The sequence below is a fragment of the Carcharodon carcharias genome, chromosome 6 (genome assembly GCF_017639515.1).
Source record: "Carcharodon carcharias isolate sCarCar2 chromosome 6, sCarCar2.pri, whole genome shotgun sequence".
NCBI classification, from domain to species: Eukaryota; Metazoa; Chordata; class Chondrichthyes; order Lamniformes; family Lamnidae; genus Carcharodon; species Carcharodon carcharias.
In genome coordinates this window covers 97,726,824-97,740,197 of record NC_054472.1, presented here as the reverse complement: position 1 = coordinate 97,740,197, position 13,374 = coordinate 97,726,824, and positions in this window count along the sequence as shown.

The window sequence follows — 13,374 nt, the reverse complement described above, 5'->3', positions numbered from 1 at the left end:
ACCAAAATAACCGCTCCAACAATCCAATCATAGGCTCCCGTCTGTCCTTGCTGCCCCTCCAATCATCGATTTTGTCTCTGGATGAGTGGCAAGAGCAAGAGGGAGGGAGGGAACCTGTGATTCGAAGAACTGGAGCAATGCCTAATCACTGAATGTACAGTCTTGACTCATTGATTTTCCTAATAGATTGCATGTAACAGGCCTTGGAAACTTCTGAGAAGATAACATGAGAGCTTCAAAAGAAAGCCCTCAGCAGTATACTAACACCTGCAGATCTGTTCATATATTATAACTTGTTCATTTCTTTTTCATATGCAAAATGAGGTGCATTGCTAGATGACTTTTATGGACCAATCAACATTAGGGAGAAAGGAAAAGACAAAAAATGGCACCATGTAAAGTGACTGGAAACCAGCTTGGCAAGCAAACCACAAGAAATCAAAGGAGGAAATTAACTTGTATACATCCAGTGTGGGAGAGACAGGGTCTGTGATTAGAGGAGAAGGTCTGTCTTACCCACACCCACTGCTCCTCCAATCACTGCTCTGCTGTCCGTTCCCGCTCTCAGCAACTTAATGTTTTTTTAAAAACCTGACAGTTATTGAGATCAGCAAAGATCTTCAAGCAGCTTTGTGGTTGACCCTTTTTTAATGGAATTGTCAGTTTAATTGCAGTCTCATTGACGGCAAAATGCTTTGGGATTTTTTGTGATCATGGAAGGTGTTATATAAATCCAATACTTTCTTTTCTAACTGTAGGATTTTGCACTAACATTTACCACTCTCAAAAAACGCAATGCAAACTGATTACATTGTATTATACAAATTGCAACTCACATTTTACTATATTGATGGTGTGTTTCATAATAGTCTCTTGAGCAGTTGATAACAGATGGTAATCCTTTTTGCTTGACTCATTATTTAAGAAATAGATTTTTTCATGCAAAATGGAGCTGATATGTCTGATTGGTTGATGTCAGGGTTGTTACTGAGAGAATATTTTAAAGCTCCGTATACCTCTGGAAGTTCAAGGAGTTAGATGGGTCATGTTCTAAGCATTTGTTCTCAGTTGACCTTGGATGGCAGCTTATTTAAGTTCTGTTACTTCTAGATACTTTTTTGACACAGATTTTTCTACCTTCACATGGTGCCTCATCTGTCCTATTTTTGCACTTTGCATAAGGACCTTCTTAATCTGCTCACATTTAGAAATCTTTCTGTTTCAGCAAGTCAGTTTTGGAGGGGTAAACCCCAGAATGCTCCTGGCAATCTGTTCTGGTTGGTCTAATTCATAATCTATTCCTTGTTATGAAGTATAAATTGGGGTCTTTTGCAGAGCATAGTAAGAGCTTAATGGTATTCATTCACTACTGAGTGACAATTGATTTCCAAATTATTCAGATTACTTAAACTGCACAAAATCTTTTCCATTTAGTACAAATAGAAGACTTTCTCCTGGCTGGATGCATGATATTCAATATAATTATTTCATAAAAGGTGTGTACTATTTGGATTCTACTTTATCCGTAATCTCAGACTAGAAAGATCAAATGGCTCCTGATCAACAAAGTGGAATGATTGAACAACATAGGGTGACTCTGAGCAATACAACTTTTAAGAGGCCAGAGAACAAAAAAGACTGAATGGTTCACAATTGTATCTGTGTTTTCTTGATCAGTTAGTCTGAAAGCTCTGCTGATTGCTGTTTCTCACTATATATTTTCAATGTCTACTGTGCAACACAAATTTATTACAATTTTCAACCAAAAGCACTTTTGTGATGGTGCTGTGAGTACGGACTACTGCTTCTGACCTTCGAGCAGCTTTGTGGTTTTCTGACAGGCTTTTAAAAAAAAATTGGGACCATGAAGTGGCCCGAAGGTCGGAGGCAGCAGTGCAGCAACTGTCAGTGAAACTGATCTGAAAGATCAGCTTAAAAAAAATCAGAACTGTCAGGCTGACATTTCTGATTTTTTGTAAAGCTGGACTGTCAGGTCTGAATTTGGCTGCTCAGTCTAGACAACAACAAGAACACCATTTGTGATAATGAGCCTGGCCCCCAGAAACTGGTATTTTGCACCTTGTGCACCCCCTCTTCTGGGCCCTGTTTGATCCCGAACCAGATCACCTACCTGAGGGCGATGTAATGGCCTGAAATTCAGTGGTCTTTGCCGAGGAACTGCTGAGGCACACATCGCAAACATCTGCAGTTGGCTGGTCTGATGTAATGAGTGCCAAGTCGTAGTATCTCGGGGCTACTTGTTTAGGTGCAATGATTGTTCAAATTTCTAGGTCTATGTTAACATATTTATTTCCTTACATATTAATATTTAATAATTTATGAATTATATAGAGTGTAACTTGGGTGTAAATTTTATTAAGTTTATATTTTCAAGCCTAATATTTTACATAGCATACAATATATATTTCTCATTAGTTTATATTTAAATATATTGGAATAATATATGTTGTGTAATATTTCATTATATAGATTATAATACATAGTTCTGATGATTATTTTGCACTGCATAAATTAGAAAAATGATTCATTCTGCCCATGAATACAGGTCCTGCAATGATTGTATTTGTAGTGGCTGCTTCATTTAAAGGGCAGAAAGCAATCAATGCAGCATTCATTATTTCGACATCAATTAGCTCCTATTTGCATGTGATTCTGATTGCAACACCTCAGGTACTGCAGCAGTGGGGTTTCATCAGCCAGTGCAGCACAATGAAGGAGAAACATTGATGGAATTACTTTCCACCTATTTTTCCATGTCAGCCTGCGACATAGGGGACACTGGTCCAAACCAGGATGCTGAGATTGCAAGGGACTGTGAGCGCCTCCAGCAGTGACTGCTACATGGCCAGCTTTGGTGAGGAGATTGTATGCCTGCAGGGCCAGGCATCAATTGCGCCCCCCCCCACCGGTGTCCTTGAGACTTGTAAACAACAGGTGAGCTGTGGGGAACACTGCTGCTCACTCACCTCAGTGCCCCCAAAGTGAAGGTCGCCAAGTGCACGTGGCCTGCGTGCTGTTGTGAAACAAGACGGTGTGCTTTCCCGTCGACATGGACGGACGATACTGTGGAGTTCCAAGAGCCTGGTGGGATGGCCTTTTATTTATATGTAATGTATTAGAATTAACTCCCCTTTGATCGATGGCGGGAAACGCGTCCTGCCGCCGGGGGGCAGAGTGGAAGATCGCGACCTGCCTTAACGCTGTCGTGAAGTGGGTCCCACTATATTTTCCACGCATGTCACTTATCACACCCGCTGCCAGCGGGCTGGGAAAATTCCGCCCTGGGAGTGAGCCAGACATACACTGACTCACTCACTCTCTCTGTCTCTCTCACACACAACATACACACTCTCCCTCTCACGCAAACTCACTCCCCCAGCCCCCTTCTCACAACACACATTCTCTCCCCCTCTCTCTCACACACACACTCCTTCCCTTTCTCACAAAACACACTCTTTCTCCCTCTCTCTCTCACACAACCCTTCCCCACCGCCCCCCCGCTGGCCCCGGCAATACCCCCAACCCCCTCGGGCCCCGCATCTTCTTTCTCTCCCTGGGCCCCACGGACTCTCTGTCCCCCTGGCCCAGACAGCTTCCCTCTTTCTCCCAGGCTTCAGAGCCTCTTCTATCCACGCCTCCTTCAAATCCCTCTCCCCCCAGCACACTTACTTCTGCCGGTGTTTGCTGCTCATCCAATTAGAGACTGTTTCTGTCCCACTAGTGAGCCTATTATCAGCAAGCGCGGGAGAATAACGGCCGGTGATTGGAGGAGCAACCCCTTGCAGAATCTTCAACCTCATTTACCTGTCTTTCCGGCATTATAAATAGTGGGTCCGGGGCCACATAGAATGACTACGGGGCTATAATCCAGCCTTCAGGCTACATGAGACACGCCTGAGTTACAGGTACAGTATGGTCCCTGGCCAGAGTTCCACTCTCCTGGGCTGAATTATATTTCTCCACCTCATCTTTCTGCCCTGCAACCGATTCAGCACATGGCCTGGATCTTCATTCTGACTGAAATACCTCCATCAGTGCATCCTTCAATAATACTCTAATCTTTGAATAACTTCAGCACTTATTGGCACACCTGTTTCCAAACTTGAACAACAGTTTGTCAACCCCACCTATGTCAATTTTATCTCACTCTGGGATTTCTAACTTTAACTCTGCGGTCCTTCTTATTGCTTACTCACTATTCCCCATTTACTACCAGGATATGTGCATCCTAATGCCTACTATATAACTAGGCCTTTATAATTTGAATTTTCCCTGGGTCCATTCATATGTGCATTTTGGCTGCTGATCTGGACCTGAGTACATGACATCCATTCCCATTTTTACTTCTTTTCTCTTTATCCCTCCTAGATTCTTCTCTCATGTTGTTATGTCTCCCTGCATTTCACTTCTCTAGGGTACTCTATCCTGTCAAATCCCTATCCCCAACTCTTCAATGCTGCTCAACTGCCCTACTCTCCGACAGTTGCCTCAGGCTTGAGTTCCATTCAGCTTCCCTCTCTGCCTCTCTCGGCATCCTTCAAAGAGCCCATCAAGGCACATGTTGCTAACTCCTTATGAGCAGCAACCGCAACCACCCCATTCTACTTTCTCAGCAATCTTTCCATCGGGTTTGATCTTGCCAATCTCACCAATCTCCCTCTCATCCAATCCATCCCCCCCCCCCCCCCGAGTTCTCATCTTATGGACTTTGCCAGTGGCTCAACTAACACCATCCCTATTTACACCTCACTCCAGAATATCAATTCACTTGTGGGCAAAGCTTTTGCCATCCATAGGCTTGCAGTAAGTCCTCAATTAAAGTTGTGATTGTGTTCCTGAAAATCACAACTTTAAGCAAAACGACTTTATGTGAATCACAGGTCCCCTTAGGAATCAATGTTAAAACCGGAGTCAAGTTCCTTCAGATATTTCTTGCCCAGAAAAATGTAAAAGTTGAAATACTGTACTGCAGCACAGTGAGTCCTAGCTAGATTAAATTGCAAAATGAAATAAATCACTGAATATAACAGAAATACTATATACATTGAAATTAGATAACACTAAATCACCCAAACAAGCCCCAGGTAGCACAGCTTCTGTGACTCGCCCACAGCACTCCTGAAACTCAGTTTAATTTTTTGCTTATTTTCCTTTCCCACTGTCTCTCTCTCTCTCTTTCTCCCCTTTCCCACTCTAACTCTCTCTCTCTTCCCATTGTTTCTCTCTCCCTTTCTCCCCACTCTGTCTCTCCTCTTTCTCACTGTGTCCCTCTTTTTCTCTCTCTCCTTTCTCACTCTGTCCCGCTCTCTCTTTTCACACTCTGTCTCTCCTTCCCTCCTTTCCCACTCTGTCTCTGTCTTTCTGTCTCCAGAGCTTGGATCCATTCCTGACAGCCTGCAGTGTCAATGAGGTGCCACAGAATAGGCCAGTGGGGGCAGCATGGAAGAAACCAGGGTAGGGGGAGGTCATAGAGGAAGCCTGTGCAGTGGGGTGGGTGGGGGGTGTCACAGAAGAAGCCAGAGCTGGGGACCACGGAGGAAAAATAGAAAATGCTGCAAAAGCTCAGCAGGTCTAGCAACATCTGTGGAGTGAGACACAGAGTTAACGTTTTAAGTCCGTTTGACCCTTCTTCAGAGCTGAAGGGAAGTGGAAATGAGTTGAAATTTATACTGTTTAAGTGGGGGTAGAGCAGCTGGAGCTGAATAGAAGGCCAGCGATAAGTGGGGACAAAGGAGTGATTGACAAGGATATCTTGGACTAAAGGACAAAGAGAGTGTTAAAGGTAGTAGTTAATGTTAAAAAATGCTGATAGAAGCATAAAGGTAAGAAAGCAGAATGTTATAATAGCAGAACAAGGGTAGCATTGTGTGAAAGAACAACATGGAACAAGTAACAGATGGCCCTGTAGTGAATGGGATGGGGATAGGGGACAGTGGTGGGGAAAATAGGATAGAAAATGGGATAGAAGAGGGATTAAAAAAAGGGGATAAAACAGATAAATGAATGAAAATAAAAATGAATAAAAAAATAAAAATGAATGTAGAAAAAAAAGGGGTGGGGATGGAGGAGAGAGTTCATGGCCCGAAGTTGTTGAACTCAATATTCAGTCCAGAAGGCTGTAAAGTGCCTAGTCAGAAAATGAGGTGCTGCTCCTCCAGTTTGCATTGAGCTTCACTGGAACATTGCAGCAAGCCAAGGACAGTTATGTGGGCATGAGAGCAGGGTGGTGTGTTGAAATGGCAAGCGACAGGAAGGTCTGGGTCACGTTTGCTGACAAACTGAAGGTTCCACAAAGCAGTCACCCACTCTGTGTTTGGTCTCCCTGATGTGGAGGGGACCGCATTGGGAGTAACGAATGTAGTAGACCAAATTGAAGGAGGTGCAAGTGAAGCACTGCTTCACCTGAAAGGAGTGTTTGGGCCCTTGGATGGTGAGGAGGGAGGAGGTAAAGGGGCAGGTGCTGCACCTTCTGCGATTGCATGTTGAGGTACCATGGGAAGGGGATGAGGCCATGGAAGAAGCCAGGGGACTGCTCCCTCATGCCCCCCACCCCCTCCCCAGGTTGCGCACAGTTCATCATCTGACTGGCAGCCGGCAGTTTCCTGTCCCTACCCTGTAATCTTGCTCCCGGATTTTGGGCCTCACTCTCTCCCCGCAGCCTGGGTCTTTGGTAACTACAGCCGAGAACATGGTGGCGGCTGGCCCAGAGTTCAACGCGGGAGGACAGGGCCAGAATGCAGGTGACGTCATTCAAAAAAAAGGTTCTAAAGAGTAAACAACATGAAAGCAAAATGACTTTAACTGGGTTGACTTATAATGAGGGCTTACTGTATTCTGAGTAACTGCAGCAACAGTAGAGCCTTGATGGGAACTTGGCTGTGAGCTGATGGCACTTTCCCCCTAACTGAAACCTCCCTGGCTATAGCTACGACCACTGGCCTCACCCAGATCATCACGTTCGTGATGTGAAGCTTATCACCAAATCACACCTTGAAATGTGCCCCTACTCCTCTGGCACTTTCTCCTCTTTTGAACACCTCACCTTGATCCACCCCACTTATCTCATTTTAAAATCATTGTTATCACAGAGCTTAGTTCCCTGCTTTTCTCCCTCAGCCTTGGCACCAAGCAACTTCTTAAATCACCTGTTATCAACCTCCATCTCAAATCATCATGTTCTCTGCCCTTTGAGATCATTGCCCTTCTATCCTCCCTTAATCACTCCTTCCATGTAAATTCCCCAAACCATACTGACAGCTGTCACGGACTGAGTTTTGTGTTTTCCTACTGCTTGTGATGTATGTTCTGTATGTGAGGTATGTGTATTCTCTTACCCTCAAAATGATTGGCCCAATTTAAATAATTTCAGCAGCAAGGTTTTTTTGCAATTTTTAAAAATATAATAATTTATATAAGTCAACCCAGTTAATATTTATTATCACACACTTGCCCCAGAGATTTAAAAGCGTGATATCTCATTCAGTCTATTCATCCACACTATCACTCAGACAAAAAATTGGCACCAGATGAAGAAGAAAACAATATAATTACAAAGTATAATTGTCTCAGTCTCTCTTTTATGGCACCCCTGTAGTTTCTTAGATAATTTGATGCTTTTAATTGAGGTGAAGGTTTTGTAATGGAAGGTTTCTCAGTAAGCTGTAAGGCTTCTTGTCGTTGAATTTCCAGGAAGTTGGTTCAAATCTGTACCCACCTTTTCCAGAACTCCATGTTTTAAACTCTCCAATCAGGGTTCCACCTCTGTCATGGTACCGAAACAGCCTTCACGACTGTCACAAAGGTAGACTGTCCCTCCTTGTCCTTCTTAATTTTCTTTAAAACTTTGACATGGTTGACCACACTATCCTCCTCCAACACCTCTCCACTGTCATTCACCTGGATGAGATTGCACTCGCCTGGTTCCACTCTGATCTATTTAATCATAGACAGAGAATCACCTGCAATACCTTCTCTTCCTGCTCCTGCATTATTGTTTCTGGTATCCCCAAGGATCTACCTTTGGCCTCCACCCCTCCATTTCTCACCCACATAATGTCCCTCAGAGACAACATATCAGGTTCCACATATATGCTGATGACACCCAGCTCCACCTCAGCACCAGCTCAACATTCTAATTGTTTCTAAGTTATCGGAATGTTTAACTGACATCCATTACTGAATGAGCAGAAATTTCCTCCAATTAAACTTGGGAGGACTTCAGTCTCTGTCACAAACTCCACTCCCCAACACTGACTTCATTCCTGCCCCTGGCAACTGGCTGAGACTGAACCAGATTGTTCACAATCTTGGTGCTATATTTGACCTTGAGATGAGCTTCTGACCACATATTCAAGCCATTACTAAGACCGCCTTTGCCCACCTCCGAAAGAGTGACTCTGTTCCTGCTTCAGTTCATCTGCTGCTGAAATTCATATTCATTCCTTTGCTACCTCTAGACGTGACTATTTTAATGTATCCCTAGCCGGCCTCCCATCTTTCATCCTGCATAAACTTCAGATCATATCCAAAACTCTTCTGCTGTTTCCTTATTCATATCAATTCCATTCACCCAACATTCCCATTTAAGCAGCGCTTCAATTTAACAACTCTCCTCCTTGTTTTCAAATCCAATCAGGGCCCCACCTTTCCCTATCTCTGCAATCTCCTCCAGCCGCACATCCCTCTGAGACATCTGTGCTCCTTTAATGCTGGCCTCTTGAGCATCCTCTATTTTGATCAGTTCACCATTGATGGCTGCGCCTTCAGTGGTCTAATCCCTACAGGTTTCTACAGCTCTCTCTCTTTCTCTACAGCTCTCTTTGTTAAAATTCAAGTTTGGAGACAGTGAATCTGGGAGTCCATGGATTTTAAGTTTTGGTAAGCCCATAGACAATCGAAGATGTGAATTCCACAGACAGCTTTGTCTCAGCATATCAATTCAAGGAAGGGCACCCCACCCAGGGAAATTTAATTAAGAACTTTTCATAGATTTGAGGTCATCCTGAGTCACAAAAGTCACCTGATGCTACAATTTGATAGCCATAATGGAGACATAGCTATAGGAGGACATGGATTGGGACCTGAATATTGAAGGTCACAGGATATTTAAGAAGGACAGTAAGCGAGGAAAAAGTGGAGGGGTGGCTCTGTTAGTTAATGACGGTATTAACACAATAGAGAAGGACCTAAGTTCAGGAAACCAAGATGTGGAAACGGTTTGGGTAGAGATGAGAAATTGTAAAGGCAAGAAGTTACTTATGGGAGTCATGTACAGGCCCCCTAACAGTAACCACATGGTAGGGATGAGCACAAAGGAAGAAATAATGGAGCTTGTCAGAAAGACACCGTGATAATTATTGGAGATTTTAATTTACATATGGACTGGAAAAGTCAGATGGGCAAAGATAGCCTAGATGAGGAATTCATAGAATGGTTTCAGGATAGTTTCTTAGAACAGCATCTTCTGGAGCCAATCACAGAGCAGGCTATACTAGACTGGTATTGTGCAATGAGATGGGAGTAATTAATGATCTCATAGTGAAGGGTCCCCTAGGTAGCAGCAACCACAATATGGTTGAATTTTACATTCAGTTTGAGGGAGAGAGGAATTGATCTGAGACTAAGTTTTTAAGCTTAAATAAGGGCAATTATGAGATCCTGAAAGCTTAGCTGGCTAAAGTGAATTGGCAAATTAGGATAAGGAATAGGTCAATAGAGATGCAGTGGCAGATATTTAAAGGGGATACATTTAAAGAATTGATACATTATAATGAGTAAGAACTCCAAGGGATGGACACACCATCTGTGGTTAACTAGAAATGTTAAAGGTAGTATCAAACTTAAATAAAAAACATATAATTGTGCAAAGATAGGTGGAAGGCCAAAAGATTGGACAGAATATAAGGCATGGATAGAAGATTGGCTGGCTAACAGGAAGCAGAGGGTAGACATAAATGGGTCTTTTTCAGGTTGGCAAGATGTAACGAGTGGCGTGCCACAGAGGTCAGTGTTGGGACCTCAACTGTTTACAATTTATATAAATGACTTGGATGAAGGGATTGAAGGGATGGTTGCAAAATTTGCTGATAAGACAAAAATAGGTAGGAAAATAAGTTGTAAAGAGGACATAAAGAGGCTACAAACAGATATTGATAGGCTAAGTAAGTGGGCAAAGATCTGGCAGATGGAGTATAATGTGAGAAAATGTGAAATTGTCCATTTTGGCAGGAAGAATAATAGAGAAGCATATTATCTAAATGGTGAGAGATTGCAGAGCTCTGAGGTGCAGAGGGATCTGAGTGTCCCACATCATGAATCACAAAAGGCTAGAATGCAACTACAGCAAGTAATTAGGAAAGCTAATAGCATTTTATAATTTATTGCGAGGGGAACTGAATACAAAAGTAGGGAGGTTGTGCTTCAGTTGTACCAGTGAGAACACATCTGGTGTATTGTGTGCAGTATTGGTCACCTTATTTAAGGAAGGATGTAAATGTGTTGGATGCAGTTCAGAGAAGGTTTATCAGATTAATACCTGGAATGGGTTGTCTTATGAGGAAAGGTTGGACAGGCTAGGCTTGTACCTGCTGGAGTTTAGAAGAGTAAGAGGGACTTAATTGAACATATAAGATCTTGAGGGATCTTGACAGGCTGGATGTAGAGAGCATGTTTCCTCTTGTGGAAGAATCTAGAACTAGGGATCACTGCTTAAAAATAAGGGATCGTCCATTTAAAACAGAGATGAGGCTATTTTTGTTCACTCAGAGGATAGCAACTCTTTGGAATTCTCTTCCTGAAAAAGCAGTGGAAGCAGAGTCTTTGAATATCTTTAAGGCAGAGGTGGATAGATTCTTGATAAGTAAGGGAGTGATAGGTTATCAGGGGGTAGGTGAGATTTTGGGTTACTATCTGATCAGTCATGATTTTATTAAAAGTCAGAGCAGGCTTGAGGGGCTGAATGGCCAACTCCTGCTCCTTGTTCGTATGTTTGTTCGGTGGCCATCTTAATAGCTTTCTATATTAGTCATTTTGCAACTTAGTGATTTTCAGCCAGTAAATTTTTATAAAGTCATTTTTTGATAAAGTATGGCTTGTAACAATTAACTGTTATAATATACTTTATGTTGATTTGAAGTTAAATATTCAGGTCCTTAAAATCTGTGAGTTTCATGGTGTAATTTGGGTAGGTGTGGAACATTTTGGAGCAAGGTCCAGTTTCCTCACGTCTCTGCCCCATTTCTGACTGTTCCTGCATCAACCCATGGAAAGAGGCAACACTGGCAGAAGGATGTCACCAAATGGAACTCTGATTTCATAATGTAACTTAAGCTTGCATGAAGCAGATGTACAATACTTGTAAGCAGATCAAAGTGGGGCCCACCAGGTTTTTAAAGGCTGGTTTCCTGTCACAAACTTCCTCCTACCTCTCCCTGGACCATGACCCCACCACTGAACATCAAGCCATTGTTTCCAGGACTGTTACTGACCTCATCTCCTCTGGAGATCTTCCTTCCACAGCTTCCAACCTGATAGTCTCCCAACCTTGGACGGCCCGCTTCTACCTCCTACCCAAAATCCACAAACAGGACTGTCCCAGCAGACCGATCGTGTCAGCCTGTTCCTGCCCCACAGAACTCATTTCTTGCTAACTTGACTCCATTCTCTTTCCCCTTGTCCAGTCCCTTCCCACCCACATCCGTGATTCCTCTGACATCCTACATCATATCAACAATTTCTAGTTCCCTGGCCCCAACCGCCTCCTCTTCACCATGGACGTCCAATCCCTCTACACCTCCATCCCCCACCAGGATGGTCTGATGGCTCTCCGCTTCTTCCTCGAACAGAGGCCCGAACAATCCCCATCCACCACAGCTCTCCTCCATATGGCTGAACTTGTTCTCACACTGAACAATTTCTCCTTAAACTCCTCTCACTTCCTCCAAATAAAAGGTGTGACTATGGGTACCCGCATGGGCCCCAGCTATGCCTGTCTCTTTATGGGGTATGTGGAACATTCCTCGTTCCAGTCCTACTCCGGCCCCCTTCCACAACTCTTTCTCCGGTACATCGATGATTACTTCGGTGCTGCTTCATGCTCTTGTCTGGACCTGGAAAAAGTTATTAATTTTGCTTCCAATCTCCACCCCTCCATCATTTTCACATGGTCCATCTCTGACACTTCCCTTCCCTTCCTTGACCTCTCTGTCTCAATCTCTGGTGATAAACTGTCCACCAATATTCATTACAAGCCTACCGACTCCCACAGCTACCTCGGCTACAGCTCCTCACATCCTGCTTCCTGTAAGGAGTCCATCCCATTCTCTCAGTTCCTTCGCTTCTTTCGCATCTGTTCTGATGATGCCACTTTCAAAAACAGTTCCTCTGACATGTCCTCCTTCTTCCTTAACCGAGGTTTTCCATCCACAGTCGTTGACAGGGCCCTCAACCGTGTCCGGCCCATGTCCCGCGCATCCGCCCTCACACCTTCTCCTCCCTCCCAGAAACATGATAGGGTCCCCCTTGTCCTCACTTATCACTCCACCAGCCTCCGGATTCAAAGGATCATCCTCTGCCATTTCCGCCAACTCCAGCATGATGCCACCACCAAACACATCTTCACTTCACCTCCCCCCGTGGCATTCCGCAGGGATCGTTCCCTCCGGGACACCCTGGTCCACTCCTCCATCACCCCCTACACCTCAACCCCCTCCCACAGCACCTTCCCATGCAACCGCAGAAGATGCAACACCTGCCCCTTTACATCCCCTCTCCTCACCGTCCAAAGGCCCAAACACTCCTTTCAAGTGAAGCAGCATTTCACTTGCACTTCCCTCAACTTAGTCTACTGCATTCGTTGCTCCCAATGCGGTTTCCTCTACATTGGAGAGACCAAACACAGACTGGGTGACTGCTTTGCAGAACACCTTCGATCTGTCCGCAAGTATTACCCAAACCTACCTGTTGCTTGCCATTTCAACACTCCTCCCTGCTCTCATGCCCACATGTCCGTCCTTGGCTTGCTGCATTGTTCCAGTGAAGCTCAACGCAAACTGGAGGAGCAGCACCTCATCTTCCGACTCGGCACTTTACAGCCTTCCGGACTGGATATTGAGTTCAAAATTTTAGATCATGAACTCTCTCCTCCATTCCCACCCCCTTTCTGATTTCCCCCCTCCTTTTTGTTTTTTCCAATAATTTATATAGATTTGTCTTTTCCCACCTATTTCCATGATTTTTAAATATATTTCCATCCATTGTTTTATCTCTACCTTTTAGCCTTTTTTGATTCCTTCACCCCACCCCCACTAGGGCTATCTGTACCTTGCTCATCTTGCTTTCTACCCTTAATTAGCG